Below are 18,370 nucleotides of genomic sequence, written 5' to 3'. Positions count from 1 at the left end.
ATGCTGTTCCCATGACAACCGTGTTCCGGAGTCTCTGTAGTCATGTCATTACATTGCCCGGTAGGTCCACAAAAATATTGTAAGAATAACAAACCTTAAATATAATCAGAGCAAGGGTAACTGGGATATGGATGAGAAGCAAGGCTAAGGATCATCACTGAACAATCATTTTAGGTACAGTCTAAGGACATTTTGGCTCACCCAGTGGGGAAAGTCTATAAGGCATCGGATGAAGGGGGGGGGAGTGGGGGAGGTCTAATGATGTGTTTGCTAATGGTTTTTAAATCAATGATTATCAGCATGACAACCTAGAGCTAAAATCAGTTAAAAAATAGACCCTTTACTGCTTGAAGCATCCTAACTCAGCAGCACTTCCATCCACTACAATGAAAGTATGGAACCAGGCACTGCTGTGAGGTACATAGCACTTCCTGATTCCCCAAGAGACCGCCATTACGCTGACTCTCACTATTCTTCATGCACCCCTAAACCGACCACTGAACGGAACTGATGAGCACTGGTGAGAGAATACTTAGACTACTACAACATCATTTCTACAGGACTCCCAAAGAAACTCATCAATAAACTATAGACGATTCATAGGCTTTGATAAAGTCTGGGGGGAAAATGTGGTTCAGTGCCGTGGCTATCAAGTTATGAAATGGGCAACCTGTCAGGTTGCATAGATTTGCAATCGCATTAAGGTATAAAAGGAGCGCAGCAAGCTTAAATTGTTCTTAAATGGAGTTCTGCAGAACATTTCATTCAAGAAGAAAGCGGAGATTTGATAACTACTATGATCTCCTACAGCTTTAGGAGAAATGACAATTTACAAACTGGGCACTAGTCTCCTAACTCCCAGACTCAGCATTGCTTTTCTTCAAAGTGGAGTTGCAACAATATCCGTTCTATAGGTACCACTCGGTGCTCAAGGAAGGAATTGATGATGCAGTAAGTATTTATTTTTTTACATATTGGCAGGTAGTGGGAGACTCGTGGACGTTCACGGTTCACTACCCTGGATGTCAAGAAGGTGTACAACAGCTTAAAGGAAGGTTATACCTTAACCTGTGTTTGGTATCACGGTAACAGTAAATTACACTTAGCTTCTCTATCGTGTTTATACACTCCTGTTTTTTTGCAACGTTTTATTTTATTTTATTTTTTAGCAATTATTCAACACAAGCGCCATTGGGAGGACACAGAGGCGCAAAGGAAGCCATACAGTACATCTCCATGGTGCATTACAGTGGGTACAGCCAAAAATTGTTGCACAAAGATACAACATCCAAGCTCCTGTAAAGAAGGAGATAGAACATCCAGGGCATCTACAGGGGATCTAAGCTTCCTAAAAACCCACAAGGGTCAACAAGGTCTCATTGAGAACAAGGAATAAGGAACGGGATGGTCCGTGAGGAGAGGGAGTAGCGTGGGGGGAGAGTGGTGACCCAAAGGAGACAGGAGTTAGTATCGGAGCAAAGGCATAGCCTCGAGGAAGAATCCTGCAATGACACTTGATGGGGAATGAAGGGAAGGGGCAAAAGTGAGTAAGTAGGAGAGGCGTGGGGTAAAGCGTGCCATCACTGCTGGGGTCTACCCATGACCATATGTTTCAGTTCACAATTGCAAGGGTTGGCTAGGCAGGTCCTGTTTCAAGCTTGTGCCCACAGGTTAGGGACGTTACGTAGCTGGGCTCTCAGGAAAGAAGCCCAGATAGAATCAAAAACATGGGCTTATTCATTAAGTTTGTTTGCGATTCGTTTGTGGCATGCTATTCAGTGCTTTCCATGCAGCCATTTAGTGACTAAGGGTAGGATGGGCTTTCACCAGTGATGGAGTATGCACAACTTGGTTGTGGCTAGCTAGGTGGACAGCCCCGAAGATTATGCAAATTTTGGTCGGGATGTCTGAGATGTTGTGGATGAGGGCAAGCTGAGGAGAAGGTGTAATTGTGTTAGGGACACATTGTTGGATCCTACCCCAGACGCATATCCAATAGGCTGCAATAGCACAAGACCACAGAATATGGAGCAAGTCACAGAGAGGGGATTTGCATCTCTAGCAAAGGCCACGGGGCAATAGTTTAGCCATGTGGAGGTTCAAGGGGGACCAGTACCAGTCCTTCAATATATTGAAATATAAGAATTTCCCCAGGGCTCCGAAGAACTTTGTCATGATAGAGTAAGAGGGATGCCCAGACCTCCGCCTCCCGAGTATAGACCTTCGCCAGTAGCAGCTGCCACCTGAGTCTGGTAGCTGAGAGGGACAGGAGTGAGTGCTGCACTTTGACGAGGACCGTGTAGAGGCCAGACACTACACTCCTGAACCTACCCAGAGCGTGGAGATACTTGAGGAGAGGTGACAGAGTCAGCTCCACTGTGAGCAGACTGCAGGTGACCCGGATGCAGTGGGTCAGCTGGTGATGGCGCCAGTGATCATTAGGCTTCAGCCCGAATTCCAACATCAGGGACTCAAACAATTTGAGTGCCCCACCATTGAACACCTGGTCAAGTCGGTGTAGACCATGGTCATACCAAGACACCCACTGAACCATCTGCCTGCTGGTGCAAAAAGCAGTTTTATGCCATAAGGGGGCCTTTGAAGCAGATAGTGGGAGACGCCCATAAGGGCATGTGCCTCCTGCCAAGCTGCCACTGACACCACTAGAATTAGGTTGGATATGACTCTCATGTCGATAGGTACAAGGGTACCATATTATTAGGGGTGGAAAGACGATGGCTCTCCAAATGTGCCCAAAATGGTGGCTCCCACCCTGGTCACAGAAGGACAACGATTTGGGATGTGTAGAAGGCTAGGCAGTAAGAGAACAAATGAGGGAGTCCCAGACCTCCCACAGCTGTATCAGCCCATGATTGGGATGCTCGGATCCTGGGCTTGTGCCCACTTCAAATGTAGGATTGAATTTCATCCTCTATGCCGCCAGGAGACTCATAGGTATCCTAAGTGGCAGCATTCCTAAGGGGCACTGTGGCTATCTGTACCATCTGCACTCTGCCCTATAAGTATAAGTTGAGGTGTGACCACTTCAGGAAGTCCTCTTTAGAGCATGCAATGTGGGACAGGAAGTTATTCTCCCAGATGCGGGACAGTATCCTGTTGATATAGATGCCCAGGTAATGGAGACCATCTGGCACCCGTTATGTCATAGCTTTAGATACTTGCACAGCTTGTGATCCTGGTCATCGGGAGGGCTTCACACTTCGACCAGTTAACTTTGTAGCCTGATAGAGCGGAAAATATCTCTATAATGGACGTCACTGCTGATATGGAGGACCGAGAATGGGATAAAAGGAGCAGGATGTCGTACACATAGAGAATAATCTTGATCCCACAGATTTCCATCTTGATCCCTTCCACCTCCTGCATTTTATGAATGGCTGCAGATATAGTCTTAATGGCGAGGAGACAAAACCGCGTCAGGAAAAGGGGCATGCCATGTGCAGAGTCCCGCATCATCCTACCTCTCAATATTATCTTGTCCGTCACCTATAGAACCCGGTGAGAGTCTACAGAGTCCCTATTTTCTGTGAACTAAGAACAGATGTGATTGCAGAGGAGCTCTTTCTATACAAATGCCCTAATTTGGCATCTGATCGTGGGTGGGTGGGCCACTCCCAGATCCAGGCCGAGGTGAACAGCACAATGGTCAGCAATGCAACCTTCCAGAATCTCACAGTCTACCACATGCGGAAGCAGGCCCCCGTGAGCTAGGAAATAGTCAATAGCGGACTTAGTCTTGTGTGAAAAAGAAAGTATATTCCTTGTCCGATAAGTTGAGTAGGCGCCAGATATTCAGGAAAGCGTTATCATCCAGGAGATCATGCAGCAGAGCTCTGTTAGAAGTTGGGTTACTGGTTGACTGGGGTGTGAGCCCTGGTCAAGCAACAACCGTAGTTCTAGTCAGGTTAAGGCACAAGTAAACCCAAAATGTACCTATGCACACCCACTGGTAGCTTCCACAGAGCAGTCAGGCTTAACTTAGAGGCAATATGTAACGTATTTGTGCAGCACTTCAAACATTAAAAGAATGAAAACACCACACAAAAAGGATCCCGCTGCAGGTTAGAAAAATAGAACTTAATCTGATGAATAAAACAAGACCAAAACAATAAACATCCAATTAGCAGAACTGGAGATATTAAATTTGAACGTCTTTAGAGAAAATAGCACCAAGAGGCATAAAGTGTCAACTGTGGATATCTGGTCACTCTGGTCTGGGACAAAGTTGCAAGTTCAGGCTAACCCAGATGGTGCATGGGCAAGCTACAGGGGCTCAGTTAGGGCCACTGAACAGAATACCTTAAATCCTGGTTTGCAGAGCTTTGTGTGGATTTGTGTTGAAGATTCGCCACGTAGCTGAGGTGATGTGTCGGTACTGAGATGTTGCCAGGCTGTGGTGTGAGGGCCTGTTGTATCGACGTCAAGGATCCCATTAATGGGACTTGAGATGCGAAGTCTGCCGTCAGGAATGCAACACACAGTTCGGGTGAAGAGTCCGTTCCGCAGAGGTGCGAGGCTGCGATACGGAGTCCGTCATCAAGGCTGCCGTTGAAGAGAGATGCAAGGGCCAGCGCTAAGGATGCATCGCACAGTGGCGGTTCCAGAGGCAATGCAGGCTGTGGCGGTGATGGGAGTCTTTGCAATGGGTCCAATCCACACAGCAACGGATATCCATCAATTCTGCTCGTGGTTGCACTGCGCAGCAGAGGAGATGTATCGGTTCCACTGGATCCACAGAGACTGGCGACGCACCTTAAGCCCAATTTTAAGGGTCTAGGGCTGGGGGGCACGACTCCAAAGGGAAGAATCACAGACGACAGAGTCATGGTGCGGATGCAAGGATGTTGGAAGCCTATTATGTCCCAGAGGCTTCAGATCAGTAGGCCAGCCAACTAGCCCTTGGAGTCACTCTGAGTTCTGGGTTCACATTATGCAGGTCCAATCCTTTTTAACCCGTATACAAGAGGGCAGCAGGCAGCCGATCAGCAAAGCAGGAGTCCATCAGAGTGCAATCAGGCAGAGTGGCAGTCCTTCAGCAGCACATCAGTACTTCTTTCTGGCAGAGTATCCACAGGTAGTGGAAGTGCACTAAAGTGATGGTGTCTGAGGTCCTTCCTTTATGCACAGCTGTCCCTTTGAAGTGGGAAGAACTTTCTAGAGGCATGCCTTTGAAGCTCACAGATGCCCTTTCTTCCCTGCCCTGGCTCCAGACTAACTACAGAGTGTATGCAACCCTTTGTGAGGAGACAGGACACAGCCTATTCAGGTGTAAGTGAGGCAGGGCTCAGCTTCTCTCTGTCATTTTGCCAGTAATGGCCTATCCAGTGACACCTAAGCTCCCATTGTGTGGCTCTCAGGAGAAATACATAAAGCCCAACTGCCAACTACACCCATTCATGTGACCAGAGACAGGCTGCAGGCTCCAAATGACTTAGCCAAGAAAATGACAACATTCTAAAAGTGGCATTTTTAGAATTGTAATTTAAAATCTGACCACGTTATTTTAGGAATTTCAATTAGGATTCCAGAGACACCAAACATGACTCAATGCGAGGGTAGGCTGGTTCGATAATAATTGCTCATCAGCTAACAAAAACTTGAAACTGGCCCTTAAAACCAGCCCAGTGGATAAGCAGCTTGCCACGCTCAGGAAAAAGTATAAGGAGGCTGTGGCCAAGAGGCGCAGAGAGATCAGAGAGGACGCATGGGCAGAGTTAACATCTACTGACGTTCTAAAAAATAGTGCAAAGTTTTGGGCTGTGGTGAATCAGTCCTACTTCTCCGATTCTGATAATAACAAACTGGATTGTGGTATTCAGGAGGACAAGTGGCTACATCATTTTAAGTCAGTCTATGAGAGTGAGATTTCTGGGGATGAGGAATCGACCACCTTTAGGAGGCTCCCCTATACGCTGATAGTTCAGGAATGCGAGGTGGACGATGCAATTGGGAAAATGACCAGTAACAAGGCCCCCGGACCGGATGGTGTTCCTTCCGATCTTTTTAAATCAAACATAGCATTCTGGTCCAAGATCTTAACCAATGTTTTTAACAGAATTTCGTGTATTGGCATTCCGAAGACATGGTCTCAGTCAGTGATCGTGCCGATCTATAAGAAGGGCGACAGAGGTGACCCGGGAAATTATCACCCCATTTCCCTTATTGATTCCGCCATAAAGGTTTTTGGGAGAGTAGTACTGTGCAAGCTGACTGATTGGTTAGAAGAAACTAACACTCTTTCTTCCCTTCAGTATGGCTTTAGAAAAGGGCGAGGTACCATAGATCAGAGCCTGAACCTGCAACTACTTATAGGGAAGTACACACAAGCCAATAAAGGCAACTTATATATAGCGTTTATGGACCTATCCTCGGCGTTTGACCGAGTCAATAGGTCCAACCTCTGGGGTCAACTTTTAAGAATTGGTATAGACGCTAATATTGTATACTTCCTGGCTGACCTCCACAGGGATCTCACAGCCTCTGTGAGGTATGACCACAAAGGCAACAGCACTGGTAAGATCAATATCTCTAACGGCGTTAGACAAGGGTGCATCTTAGCGCCTTTATTATTTACTCTGTACATCAATGACTTGGGGATGACCTTAAATACATCGAGTAAAGACATCCCCATGGTCGGGGATCTTCACTTGCCAGCATTATTATATGCAGATGATGCTGCTTTGCTGGCTCGTACTACAGTGGGTCTCCAACGCCTATCAAATTCTTTTTATACTTTTATGTTTTCCTTAGATCTTAGCGTGAACCATGGTAAATCACACGTAATGGTTGTGAGCCACAAAAGCAGGCCAGAGAGAAACATGAAGGCTCTACATTGCAATGGGCATAGATTGTCAAGGGTGTCCAGATTTCCCTACTTGGGGTTTGTTTTCGATCAATGTTCAACTTGGATCCCCCAGTTGCAGGAGAAGAAAAAAGTCTTCTTACGTTCAATTTTTGCGGTTTTGGGGTTTTCCCGTAAACTAGGGGTTAAACCCTTGGAGGCGGTACTGCAGGTGTATAACGCTAAATGTATTTCCATTGTAATGTACGGGGCAGATCTGTGGGGATATAAACCAGCCAAGACCCTCCAGGTAGTAGAGGACAATCTCCTTAAATCAATCTTGTCCTTACCGAGATCCACGGTTGGTTATATTGTGCACCAGGAATGTGGTATAGATTACTTGGAGGACCGCATTGCTATGGCCCCTTTATTGAAGTGGATTTCTGTATGGTTGAATCCAGAATTGACAGTAAACCATAAAATCCTTACCGATTGCTTAGCACTGGACCACTGGGACTATATCCCTTGGTTGAAATATGTCCACCTCTTATCAATTAAGTTGGGACGCCCTGAGATGTTCACTAATCCATCCCATCTGGTTAAGGGTGATGTCAATTGGGTAAAAAATGCCTTCTTGGAAATCAGAAGGATGGATAGAGAATGTTTGGAACTGGTAAAGCCCACAGTAAGAACGCACCAGTTGATTGTGATGTCAGGGTGTCAGCTGGAATTCTACTTAAAAGTGGTAAACATCTCAAACCACAGATTTCTTCTAACTAAATTCCGGCTGAATAAAATCCACCTACTGATCAGTGGCCGCCCTGGCTGGACAAACTCAAATGATCTGGGGCTATGTAATTGTGACGGGCTTTCCCTTATGGACACTGCCCATTTTATGTTCTTCTGTAAACACTTCACCGCCCTTAGGAAAAAGTTTATTGTACCTTTATTAAAGGGAAAAGGGTTCTACGAAGTGAAACCTGCGTTGTTATTTCTCCAGTTATTACCAAGTGTCTGGGAAATGTACAACATTGCTACATTTTTGACAATTGTAACCAGATTAAGTAAAAAAATTAATTGGGCAAAGTAATAACATAATGCATGCAACTCTTTTTTAACTGGTTCTATAGATATGATTGTTATTAAATTTTAATTATGAAATGCTTTTTAACGTAAAAACCTATTTATATCACTTTTAACTTGACCTTGTGTATTGTTTATTGCCAATCCTAGGTCCTTTTTAATTGTATAATTTGTTGCTTTTTGGACCAATTTGCATGTTTTTTGTATACTTTTGTGGTTTATGTTTGAAACCGAATAAAGTATTTTTGACTGACTGACTCAATTATCTCTTCCCATTTGGAAATTACAATTATGAAATGTAAGAAGCTAACTCCAATCTTATCCTATAGGAATGATAGGCTTTGTAGTCAGTAGTGGCTGATGAACTTTGAAAGTGGCCTCAAGTTTAACAAAGAGAGGAAAGCAAGCAAACGTACGTTCCTCTAGAAGGGTTAAGGACGAGAGTGTTCTTGCCCCCCCAAAACCTACGATTGCTAAAGTATGGGTCCTATATGGCACATTTATAGCACAATTTCCACACAAATCAGTTTAAAATCCCAAAATTCTAAAGAGACATTAAGGAATATTACAATACTTTCACCATGTGACAGCAAAAACCCTACACTCCTTAAGACTGTTTGTAGTTCACCATCTCTAAGGAAACTTCCCAAAAATGGTGACAAGGCAATGTGTTTTCAGCGCAGTTTCTCTATGTATTAGATTTCTGAAGATTATCCAGGTGCCACTATCATCTTTGATCACAACTTAATTTCTATTGCTGCAAATGTGATCAAATGAAAACACTGACTTCTCCATAATATTAAGGGGCCGATTCCGATCTGGGTAGGAAAGCTCTCCAACCGAGCCGGATCCAGAGTGTTTTCCGACCGAGCTGGACTCCTGCAGTCCGACCGAGCGAGTACGATGCAGCCGCATGCTGCCGGACTCGGTTCGGTCAGACTCCCATAGAAGTCAATGGAAGCCGATCATACAACGCGTACATGGGCTCCCATTGACTGAATGGGTATGTCTCTCACAAGGACCCCCCTACAGTGGATACGCGTTGGTGAGAACCGCACCGTACATGCCTGTGTTGGTGTGTCCGAGTTGTAAGGCTGCGGGTGACGGGGGGTCCGACGTGGACTCCCAAAGGCAGCTTCCCCGACGTTTTGAGAGCCAGAAACTTCAGCTCGATCCAGCTGGCCGACCCGTGCATCGTACTGGCTCGGTCAGAAATTGCCTCTATTACACGGCACGGTTTGCTTACGGACGAGGCGTACGGAACGGCTTGGACCCGGAAATGATTGAGTTGCCGCATTTGCGTTTCTCGCATTGTACTAGCTTGCTCGTGCAGCTGCACTAATCGGGCGGAGAACACGCTTACGGCTCGTATTTTTTCTGGCCGGATTGTGTTAGGAGCCCTTGCGAGCAAGACAGAATCGTCCCCTAAGTAGAGGGATAGCTGAGCTAATGCTCTGGCTTGGCTCGAAGAGCCTGTGCACAGCCATGAAACTGTTTGACATAAAAATAATGTAAGAAACATCATGTAGCAATATGATAAAGTATTTTCAAAGTTTAAGCAAGTGTATTTCTTTAACAAATGGAAGTGTTTCAGCTCAGTATTTTAGATTATATCAGTACATTGAGGGGCATTTATTAGAAGTGATAGTTTAAAAAAATATATTAATGCCCCTTTTCTCCCCACCAACGACAATGCCAATAGTGAACCAAGAGGCAAGTCATTTGCCAAGCGCAGCTTAAATGTGGCGTAAGTTGTTATTATACATGGAGCAAAATTGTGTAGTAAATACAGGAGTCATTTTTGTACACCACACATCCAGAACGTACGTATTTCAAGATACTCTCATTTGTGATAATGAAGTAAAAGGGAAGCGTGGTGAAATAAAAGAATTGTCTTAGATCATACAATTTGGTCAAGAGGAGAAGCCGGGACTGAGAACAGTGTCTGACCTGTTTTTTTGGTTTGTTGGCTCTGGGCACTTTACCACTGCTGATCAGTGCTAAAGTGCATCTGATCTCCATACAAATTGTTGTTATGGATTGGTGTTTCCATAATTGACTATCTGATTTACTAGTCAATCCCTAGTACAGTGCACCGTGTGTGCCCAGGGCCTGAAAATCAAACGCTGCTACTGGGCCTGCAGCACTGATTGTGCGACCCACATAAGCAGCCTGTAAATGTAACTCAGATCTGCCACAGCAGTATCTCTGTGCAGTCTAGTACTGCCATGTTGACTTGGCAAGTGCACCCACTTGCCAGGTCCTACCCTTCACTTTTTTTGCATGTTAGTCAAACCCTAAGGTAGGCCCAAGGTAACCCTTTGGGCAGGGTGTAGTGCAGGTGAAAGGTAGAACATGCCTTGGTATGTGTGTGGCATCTCCTGATAGTAAAATACTGCCAATTTAGTTTTTCACTATTGCAAGACTACCTGTTCCCATAGGATAGAATTAGGAGGTTGCTTGTAATGTAATGTAAATGTAATGTAAATTGATACTTGTATAGCGCACTACTCACCCGCAAGGGTCTCAAGGCGCGTGTACAAATACCGCTGTGGAACCCATCCTGGCTTTCCCTGTGAGGCGTCCACTCCTGGGCACCCCCAAGGTGGAGGCCAGGCATCCTTAGCATTGTGGGGGCCGTTGTGGAGATTAAGCAAGCTATTGCCCAGAGTTGCACTCCATGATTGGAATAGGCACCGAGGCGAGAATTATCAGGTCCGTGGAATTTTGAGCCCAAGACACGCCGAGGCGGGGAATTGAACCCTGGTCCCAGGCTAGACTTCTGCATTAGGGTCTGCCGCTCTAACCATTGAGCCACACTTCTCCACTGTAACATCTTATAAACATAACTACCCCTGGGAACAAGGTAGGAAAATAAAGTTTAGTATGCTTGAACTCAGAATGTTAAAATGCATCTTTTAATGAGGGTGATTTTTACATTCTGTATTTGAAAATACTACTTTTAGAAAGTTGGTATTTTTTTGCTTAGCCATCCAGAGTGCCTCTGCTAGGTTTGTGTATTGCATGTTAGGCTTTGGATGACAGAGGCTATGGAGGAGAAGTGGCTCCAGAGAGTCTGATGAGTCAGGGCTGGGCTGAATAGACCTGTGCTACATTTAGAGTAGGGGGAGGAGATTTCCCTCCACCTGAATGGGCCTGGTCTGCCATGGACAATGCTGTCTCCACCTCTTGCCCGGAAGCTGCACCAGAGAGGACAGAACTGTTTTTGACTGAGCACAGGGCTTCTCTACCACCAGAGAACAAAGGATTTTGTAATATAAATATTGGGCCCAGACCCCAGAACTTTATATCATTTCTGGGAATCAAGAGCAACCCTAGCCAAAGAGAAGAGCCAGAGAAACTGAGGAGGAATGCTGCCCCTGTGCTGTTTACTTTCTGGGGTTGGCCTGCAGTGGCTACTTGCTACCAAGGAAAGGAAAAAAGGACTTTGCTGTTTGCTGTGTCCCCTGCTTGTAGAAAATCTCCTAGGGCTTGAAACTGAACTTGCCTCCTGTTCTGAAGTCTCAGGGACACAAAGACGTCACCATCAGGTCCTCTGAACTGCCTTGCTGAGCGCTATGACCTGCAAAGAGGTGCCTGCTGTTGTTTTGGACCTCTAGAGACTGTTTTCCGCTGGGAGCAGGAAAATCAATGCAACAGGGAGAAGCGTGACGCATCCGTACCTTTTTCCGACACATCGCCGAAGAAACTGTCGCAGCTCCTGCCGCCGCTCGAGAAATCGTTGCACACGGCATTCAGTGCATCGATCTCCGAAGTCCGAGATCACTGCACCGATTCCAACGCAAGCCCTGTTGTGCGGCTGCAAGAATCCACACATCATCTCGGATCGTCGCATCACATCGAGGCGGCAAGTTTGTCGCATTGTTGGGGGACACAGTAGGAAACCGACGCATCACCTCCCCTTGTAGTAAGAAACAACGCATCACCTCCTCTCCGGCAAGGAACCAACGCATCACCTTCCCTGAGAGGAAGGGACCGACGAATCACCTTCCCTGTGAGCCATTTTGTTTGCTTGTGTGATGCATCCAAGATACTTTGTGTGAAAAGTGTTGTATCTGCAATTTGTTTAGATTACTTATTTTTCTACACTGGAGTAGTGTCCATTTGTAGTGTTTTCACTGTATTACTGTATATGTCACAAATGCTTTACACACTGCCTCTGAGATAAGCCTGTCTGATCATGCCAAGCTACCAAGGGGGTGAGCAGGGTTTATTTTTGGAGTGTATTCCCTCACACTGACTAGAAGCAAAGGTCCCTATTTGGACAAAGGTACCTACCTCTGCCAACTAGAGACACCCAGTTCTAACATTGGCAAACATGAAAAAGGGTAGAGGGGTGAGCCCGGCCAAGCAAGGGGAGGAGACCTGAGAGACAGACAGTAAGGAGAGGTTGGATCGGGCAAGTCAGTGAAACAGAGTAACTTTGACAAATTAACACAGAGAGTACACTTCAACATCAAACTTAAGAAAATGACATTGTCAACCCTCCGCATTCTCCTCGACAGGCTCTGACAGCTCCTTCAGCAGGGATCCGGATTTCTCTGTCCCTGCCTTTATGCATAGCCTTCACCACATGATGCAGGTCAGCATTGCCTGATTCTCTCTCTCCCATATGATGTTGCCATGGCTGATACTTAGGGGGCTTCCAGGGGAAGGGAGCCATCCTGCTGCAATTGTACCATAGGTACTGTGGGAACTATGCCTATCAGGATCTCATCTAGTGAGTCAAGGAACACCTCTAACTTGCTTAGGTCGGAGAAATCTTTCGTCCACCCATCCATTGTCCTTATCAGCGGTACTGGTCCATACATGTTGAAGGTCCTCACCCTCCAAGTTTTTCCCAACAAGAGTATCTATCAGACTGAGCAAAAATCAGCCTCACAGGCACTCTTCTTATTCAGGTCAGGAAGCCAAGAGCTGGACATGGGCTAAATGCGCAGGCACCCGGATGCCTGAACTGAGCTTTGCCAGGCTGAGGGCGTAACCTCCTCATCCTGGCAAAAGTGCCTTGGGGCTTCCCTGTCATGAAGAGGTGGAGTATCACTAATTGCCTCAGACCATGGCGATTCAGTTTTAAGCCCTGAAGTGCCCAGGGTTGACTGTCAATCAGTGACACCTCATCACAGAGTGGGTTGGGTCAGCAGTGTCACTGACCCCATCACACTCAGTGATGAGTGAGGGACTGCTGCCTTCCTCAGCCAATGAGAGAAGGCAGGACTCCCAATCCCCCTGGAATCCCTGAGTCTACCCTCACGGAGAGCTGTAGTGCAGGTAAGTTTTACGTTGTTTGATGTTTGGTGCGTGGTTATATGTATGTATGAATGCATGTGCATGTGTGAGTGAGTGTTGTAAATGTGTGTGTGCGTGTTTTTGTGAATGCATGGGTGTGAGTGAAGGTGTATGTGTGCATGTGTGATGCATTGCTAAAATGAACCACTGCCACTGGTTACCATCATCCTCTCCAGCTCCAGTAGGCCATATTTAATGTCTCTGCTTTTCATTCAGGGCCTGGGAACTTCAGCTCTGTGCATGGGTGGCTGCTGAGTAATCCGCTGAGAACTACATTTTGTTACTGTCAATGAGAGGAGCCTATGTCACCTTCTTAGCCACTTGCGCAACAGACCTGGTGTGTTGGTGATGCAGCATGCAAACAATATTGGGGTGTTGAGACATGGGGTATTAGTATCAGATATGTGGTTTGATAGAACTTGTAGTGCTCTCTTGAACTGCAATTCCTCAAAGAAGCAGAGGTGAAAAAGCTCATGGAGAAAGTATGTTAGTAATGCAATCATGTCTGACTTCTCTTCCCCCTCCGGGACCTCATAGATCTGGCAGTTGTCTGTCTTTCAAGTCTGTCCCTTTTTGGTGTTGAAATTCAGTGTTCCATCCCAAGTCAGGTATACATTCTTATTGGGTCTCAACTGTGTCTAGGCATTGGTCCACTGTGTCCAATCAGGTGTGTAGGTGTGTATAGTCAACTTGTCCTGTCGGATGGATTTTCTCCTCTGATGTAAGGTTGGTCATCTTAGCATGTATAGCGGTGAGAGTGGCCCCAATGGACCATACTTCCTTCAGCAGTGTCTCCATGTTGATCTTGGGGCGCATTGGATTGTCGTCTTTGGATTCGGTTGGCAGTGACACACCACATCTGAGAACGTAAGCTGATGCGCAGATAGTCGGTGGGCCGACATGCAGGACAGGAGAGAAGCAAGCAGTGTAAAAGGACCACTGTAGGTCCCCTAGAAAGAATGAAGACAGTTAACAACATACAACCGCCTACCAATCTGCATGGGCTGCAGGCCATAAAATGGGTGCCTCTCCAGCAGAAGATGTTCTGGAGCCGCGAGTACCCATCTGCTTCGAAGAGGCCTGTGTGGAGTCAGAATAGAGGACTAGCATCAGCGGCCCAATGCGGCCACTAGCAGAGGAGGCTCCCCTGTTGCTGCAGAGAGCCCGACAGTGGAGTGTTTCTACAACAGTAAAGAGCTGGATTCCAAGGAAAGTAACCCACGTTCAAGTCGGGACCAAGTCCAGAGGGGACACCAATGTCCAGGAAGGTATTGAAATCAGAGGGGCCCAGCTGAAGGAGCCTCTATCCGCTGTTACAGAGCAGGCATAGCAGGTCTCTGTCCCAGCCCATCAACTGGTAAGGAGCTGAGTAGGTTTCTAGGGCTCCGTGGTGGCCTATGCCAGGCATATTGCCCCCTGCTGGGATATTGCAATCAGGCAATCGGGACAAGGAGCAGCAGTAACCATTTATGGCAAGGTACAACAGTAGCCATGGTCCACTGGTCTGCGATTGCACAGGCTATGAAGTAGGCTCAGTGGAGAGGCAAACACTGTATATCACAGACAGTAAGGAGTGTCCAGGCAGCAGACCAGGGTGGTGTCACCACCACAGATGCGAAGCAGTCATTTCCTCCACAGAGGAAGCTGGTCCCTATGTGGCTGCTGGGATGGGTGAAAGTGCTGAGGCAGGAATCTATGCTCTGCTGAGGGGTATAGGGTAGAAGCCTACTTCAGGTGCTCTCAGGTCTAGGGGCCTCAAGGCCACAATAATGGTGTGTGGCCTCTAGCAGTAACCCCCATGAATCCCCTGCTTTGATAAAGGGAGGTACTACAGCTTTGAGACCGGTGTCTTGAGGGGATCTTAGAAGCCCTCACTCTGGTGCATTGCCTGAATGGTAGGTCACTGGGTGGCTGGGGCTCAGGGGAGGAGTCTGAGGTTCCAAACTGAGGCCCCTGCTGCTGCCACAAATAGGGGCACAGTGCTGCAAGTAATGCTACATTGAGGGTGTTGCGGCCGGAGGTGCCCAGCAGCTCCCTCTGCTTCGTGACTCGGTGGCTCCCAGTGGCTGCTCCCTGGGTAGGCTGCAGTCGGGTCATGGAGGCAGCGCGGCACTCAAGGGGTTTAACAGTGGGTCAGGGTTGGCAGCACCTGGCGCAGGAGTCTTTGTCACAGCTTGATGTCAGGTTGCGAAGTAGCCATCTTCATTGTGTTTTTCTCATTGTTTGTGAGAAATATAGAACAAGATCTTCCCAAAATCATTATCAACATTCAGCTCATCTCTTCAAGACTATTCGATTGCAGAAGCTCTGAATTAAGCTACATGAGATAACACACATCTACCTTCAGGGGAAATTAGAGCATATACCAGTTCCCCTTACAATGCAGCAGCACAGCAGCGTCCCCAATGTAAAATATTGTAAAGAGAAGGTTGATTTGTGTGAGTGTGAGGTACTTTTGAAACCAGATTACGGAAGCCATGATGTGATTCAAAGAAGGATTATAATTAGGACAGTACACCTGATTTGTATGTAGCATAATGCATATGTTCACAACTAAACATACACATTTAAGCATGGGGAATTAAACCAATAAAACCAGAATCACCCACTATTTCATCAAAAGGAGGTGTCAAAATTTGGAACAGGGTTTTTGTGTTCCAAGCTCTACAATCTAGCCACTGGCCCAGGTTCCCCACCCCCAGTGGGTCCTTCTACAGTCAAAGACGTCTTTAAGATAAATATTAAAAGAACATGCAGGTGATTGTAGCAGCTACATCTAGAAGGAAAAGTATGAGTTAGTCAATATCATGTGTAACCCGCATTAACCCTGTTAACAAATATTGTTGCCAATACAACCTTGTTATACCTTTGATAACAGGATCACTGCTTAATCAGCTAATATAGAGAACTTTCTCCTTGAAGGGAAAACGGAATTTATGGGGAGAAATGGTTGCATGTAGCAGTGTACATGTAGCCTAGATGAGGAAGGGTATTATTTAAAATAGTTGAAAATATAAATAAATATAAATTAATTTAAAAACATATATGGAAATAGTACATATTATTTTTTTAATTATAAAATATGTTTTATTTTATTTATGTATTATTTGTTTATTTTGGAGTTTTATATAGCATTAGCTAGACTAGAAGGTATCAGAGCGCTTTACATGTTATACAAAGAAATTTACTCGAGCTACATGTGAGGATTTGTGTGGGTCATAACAGTCGACCAAAGAAAATAAAAACAATAGAGCAATAAGGTAGTAAAACAGTCAAGAAAAATAAATATCCATATAGCATTAGGGTGATGACATTAGTGACAGAATATGGGCTGCACTAGTCATTCCACAGCTTTGGAGAATCATTTTGCTGGGGGTTCACGCTTTGAGAAACATGGATCAACTTGTGGGCGAGTTAAAGAAGCTGTTGAGCAGTAAGGATTTGCGGTCCCATTTGAAGCAAGAAAAAAATCTTAGGTGCATTTCCTGAGGAAGAACGTGCTCAGGATGATTTTGTTTCCGATTTGGAGGTATGAGAAAAAACGAGTTGGAGCTTCTAAGTGTCCGGCCTCTTCCTGCTCTCGATAGTTTGATTTCTAGGTATTTGGGGTTCTTTTTGTGAAGGGATATGTGGGTGATGCAAGCTGTCTTGAAGATACACCTTTCTTTGATGGGAAGCCAATTCAGATTATTATGTGCAGGTGAGATATGGTAAAACCGTTTAATATCTGTAAAGAGTCTGGCAGCCGCATTGAGAATTGTTCTTAGGGGCATAAGGCGACATTTCGGAATTCCAGTGATGATGGAGTTGCATAGTCAAGTTTCGAGAAGACTAGTGATTGCTTTACTGTCTTGAGATCATAGGGGGGAATAAACTGTTTGATTTTTTAAAAATGTTTTATTGTGTAGAGCGCTCCTTTGGCTGAATTGTTGATATGCTCCTTCATTGACATGTTTTGTCCAGAGTGATGCCCAAGGACTTTGCAGAGTTAGAAAGTGAGGTAGAACAGTTTAGTGCGTCCAAATTCTTGAGCCATTTTGGATTGGTAAAGGTTCATTTTTTGGGGAGAAGAGTAGTAGCTCAGTATTGTTAGGGTTCTGTTTTAGGTGATTGGTGTTTGATCAGGTTTGTATCTTATGTTGTGTGGCATTCAGATGCCAGATGTATCTGGGTGATGTTATTTTGTAGTGTGTGTCATCTGCATATAGGTGATATTTGACTCCCATTTGGGAGGGGTTCCATGAAGAGATTTAATAGGGTTGGACGGAGGATTGAACGTTGATGTACACTGAAACTGGTGCAGGCTTCAAGAGACAACTGTTTTTTTTTATTATTTGAGAACGGTTTTGCAGACAGGGAGTGAACAATCTGAGGAGTGTGATATTGATACCAGTGCAGTACTTACGTTTCTCAAGTAACGCTGGATGGTTACTGTATCAAATACCATCGATAGTCAAGTTGGATTAGAGGCAGGACACGCCTTCATCGAAGGGTCTGTGAATGTATCTGCTATATTGACCGTAGCAGTTTCTGTGCTACAACCTTTCCTGAATCCTGTTTGGAATGTGTTGTGGAGGTGAATTCATCAATGTGTTGGTTGAGTTGCAGGAGGACACACTTCTCGATTGTTTTTGCAAGTAAAGGAAGGTTGGTGATAGGTCTGAGGTTATTGAGGTAATTAGACTCCACACCTGTTTTTTGGGCAATTTGTGAGAATTAGCTTTGTTGGAGTCAGTCAAGTACATGGCTTGAGGAAAGAGGCGTTGATGATTTTGGTTCAAAACAGGGAGAAGATGTGATTGAGGTTCTGTACTAAGAAGGTGAGGAGGAGCTCAATGGTGTGATATGGGTTCAGGTTCACGATTATTTTGAAGACTACTCCTGTCATAGGTTTGAAGTCTTTCTACTTAATATTATTTTTCCGATGTAGGAGATCAGTAATTACTTTTGTTTTTCTTGTGGTACTCCGGTCATTAGTTGAATCATTGGAGGGGAGTTTCCGTGGAGACTTGTGAGTCACTGGGGCAGGTGGGCTGGGATATCAGATTAGTACCATGGATAAGAGATTGTTACATTTTTGCATCTTTGTCAGTGAAGAAGTAAGCTATTTCTTCACAGTGTTCATTGGTGGCTATTGTTACATGTCGGGAAGTGGGGGTAGTTCGGTATTTAATA

General features: G+C 45.5%; 1 protein-coding gene across 1 annotated transcript in view; it reads left to right on the top strand.

Annotated features, from left to right (window-relative positions):
- The window catches only part of CNGA2 (cyclic nucleotide gated channel subunit alpha 2), a 342,867-nt gene that overhangs the window by 101,253 nt on the left and 223,244 nt on the right, over positions 1–18,370 (top strand). The gene's annotated exons all lie outside the window — the stretch shown is intronic.

Source organism: Lissotriton vulgaris, chromosome 4_1 (genome assembly GCF_964263255.1).
Source record: "Lissotriton vulgaris chromosome 4_1, aLisVul1.2, whole genome shotgun sequence".
NCBI classification, from domain to species: Eukaryota; Metazoa; Chordata; class Amphibia; order Caudata; family Salamandridae; genus Lissotriton; species Lissotriton vulgaris.
This window is presented reverse-complemented; position numbering and strand designations above follow the sequence as displayed.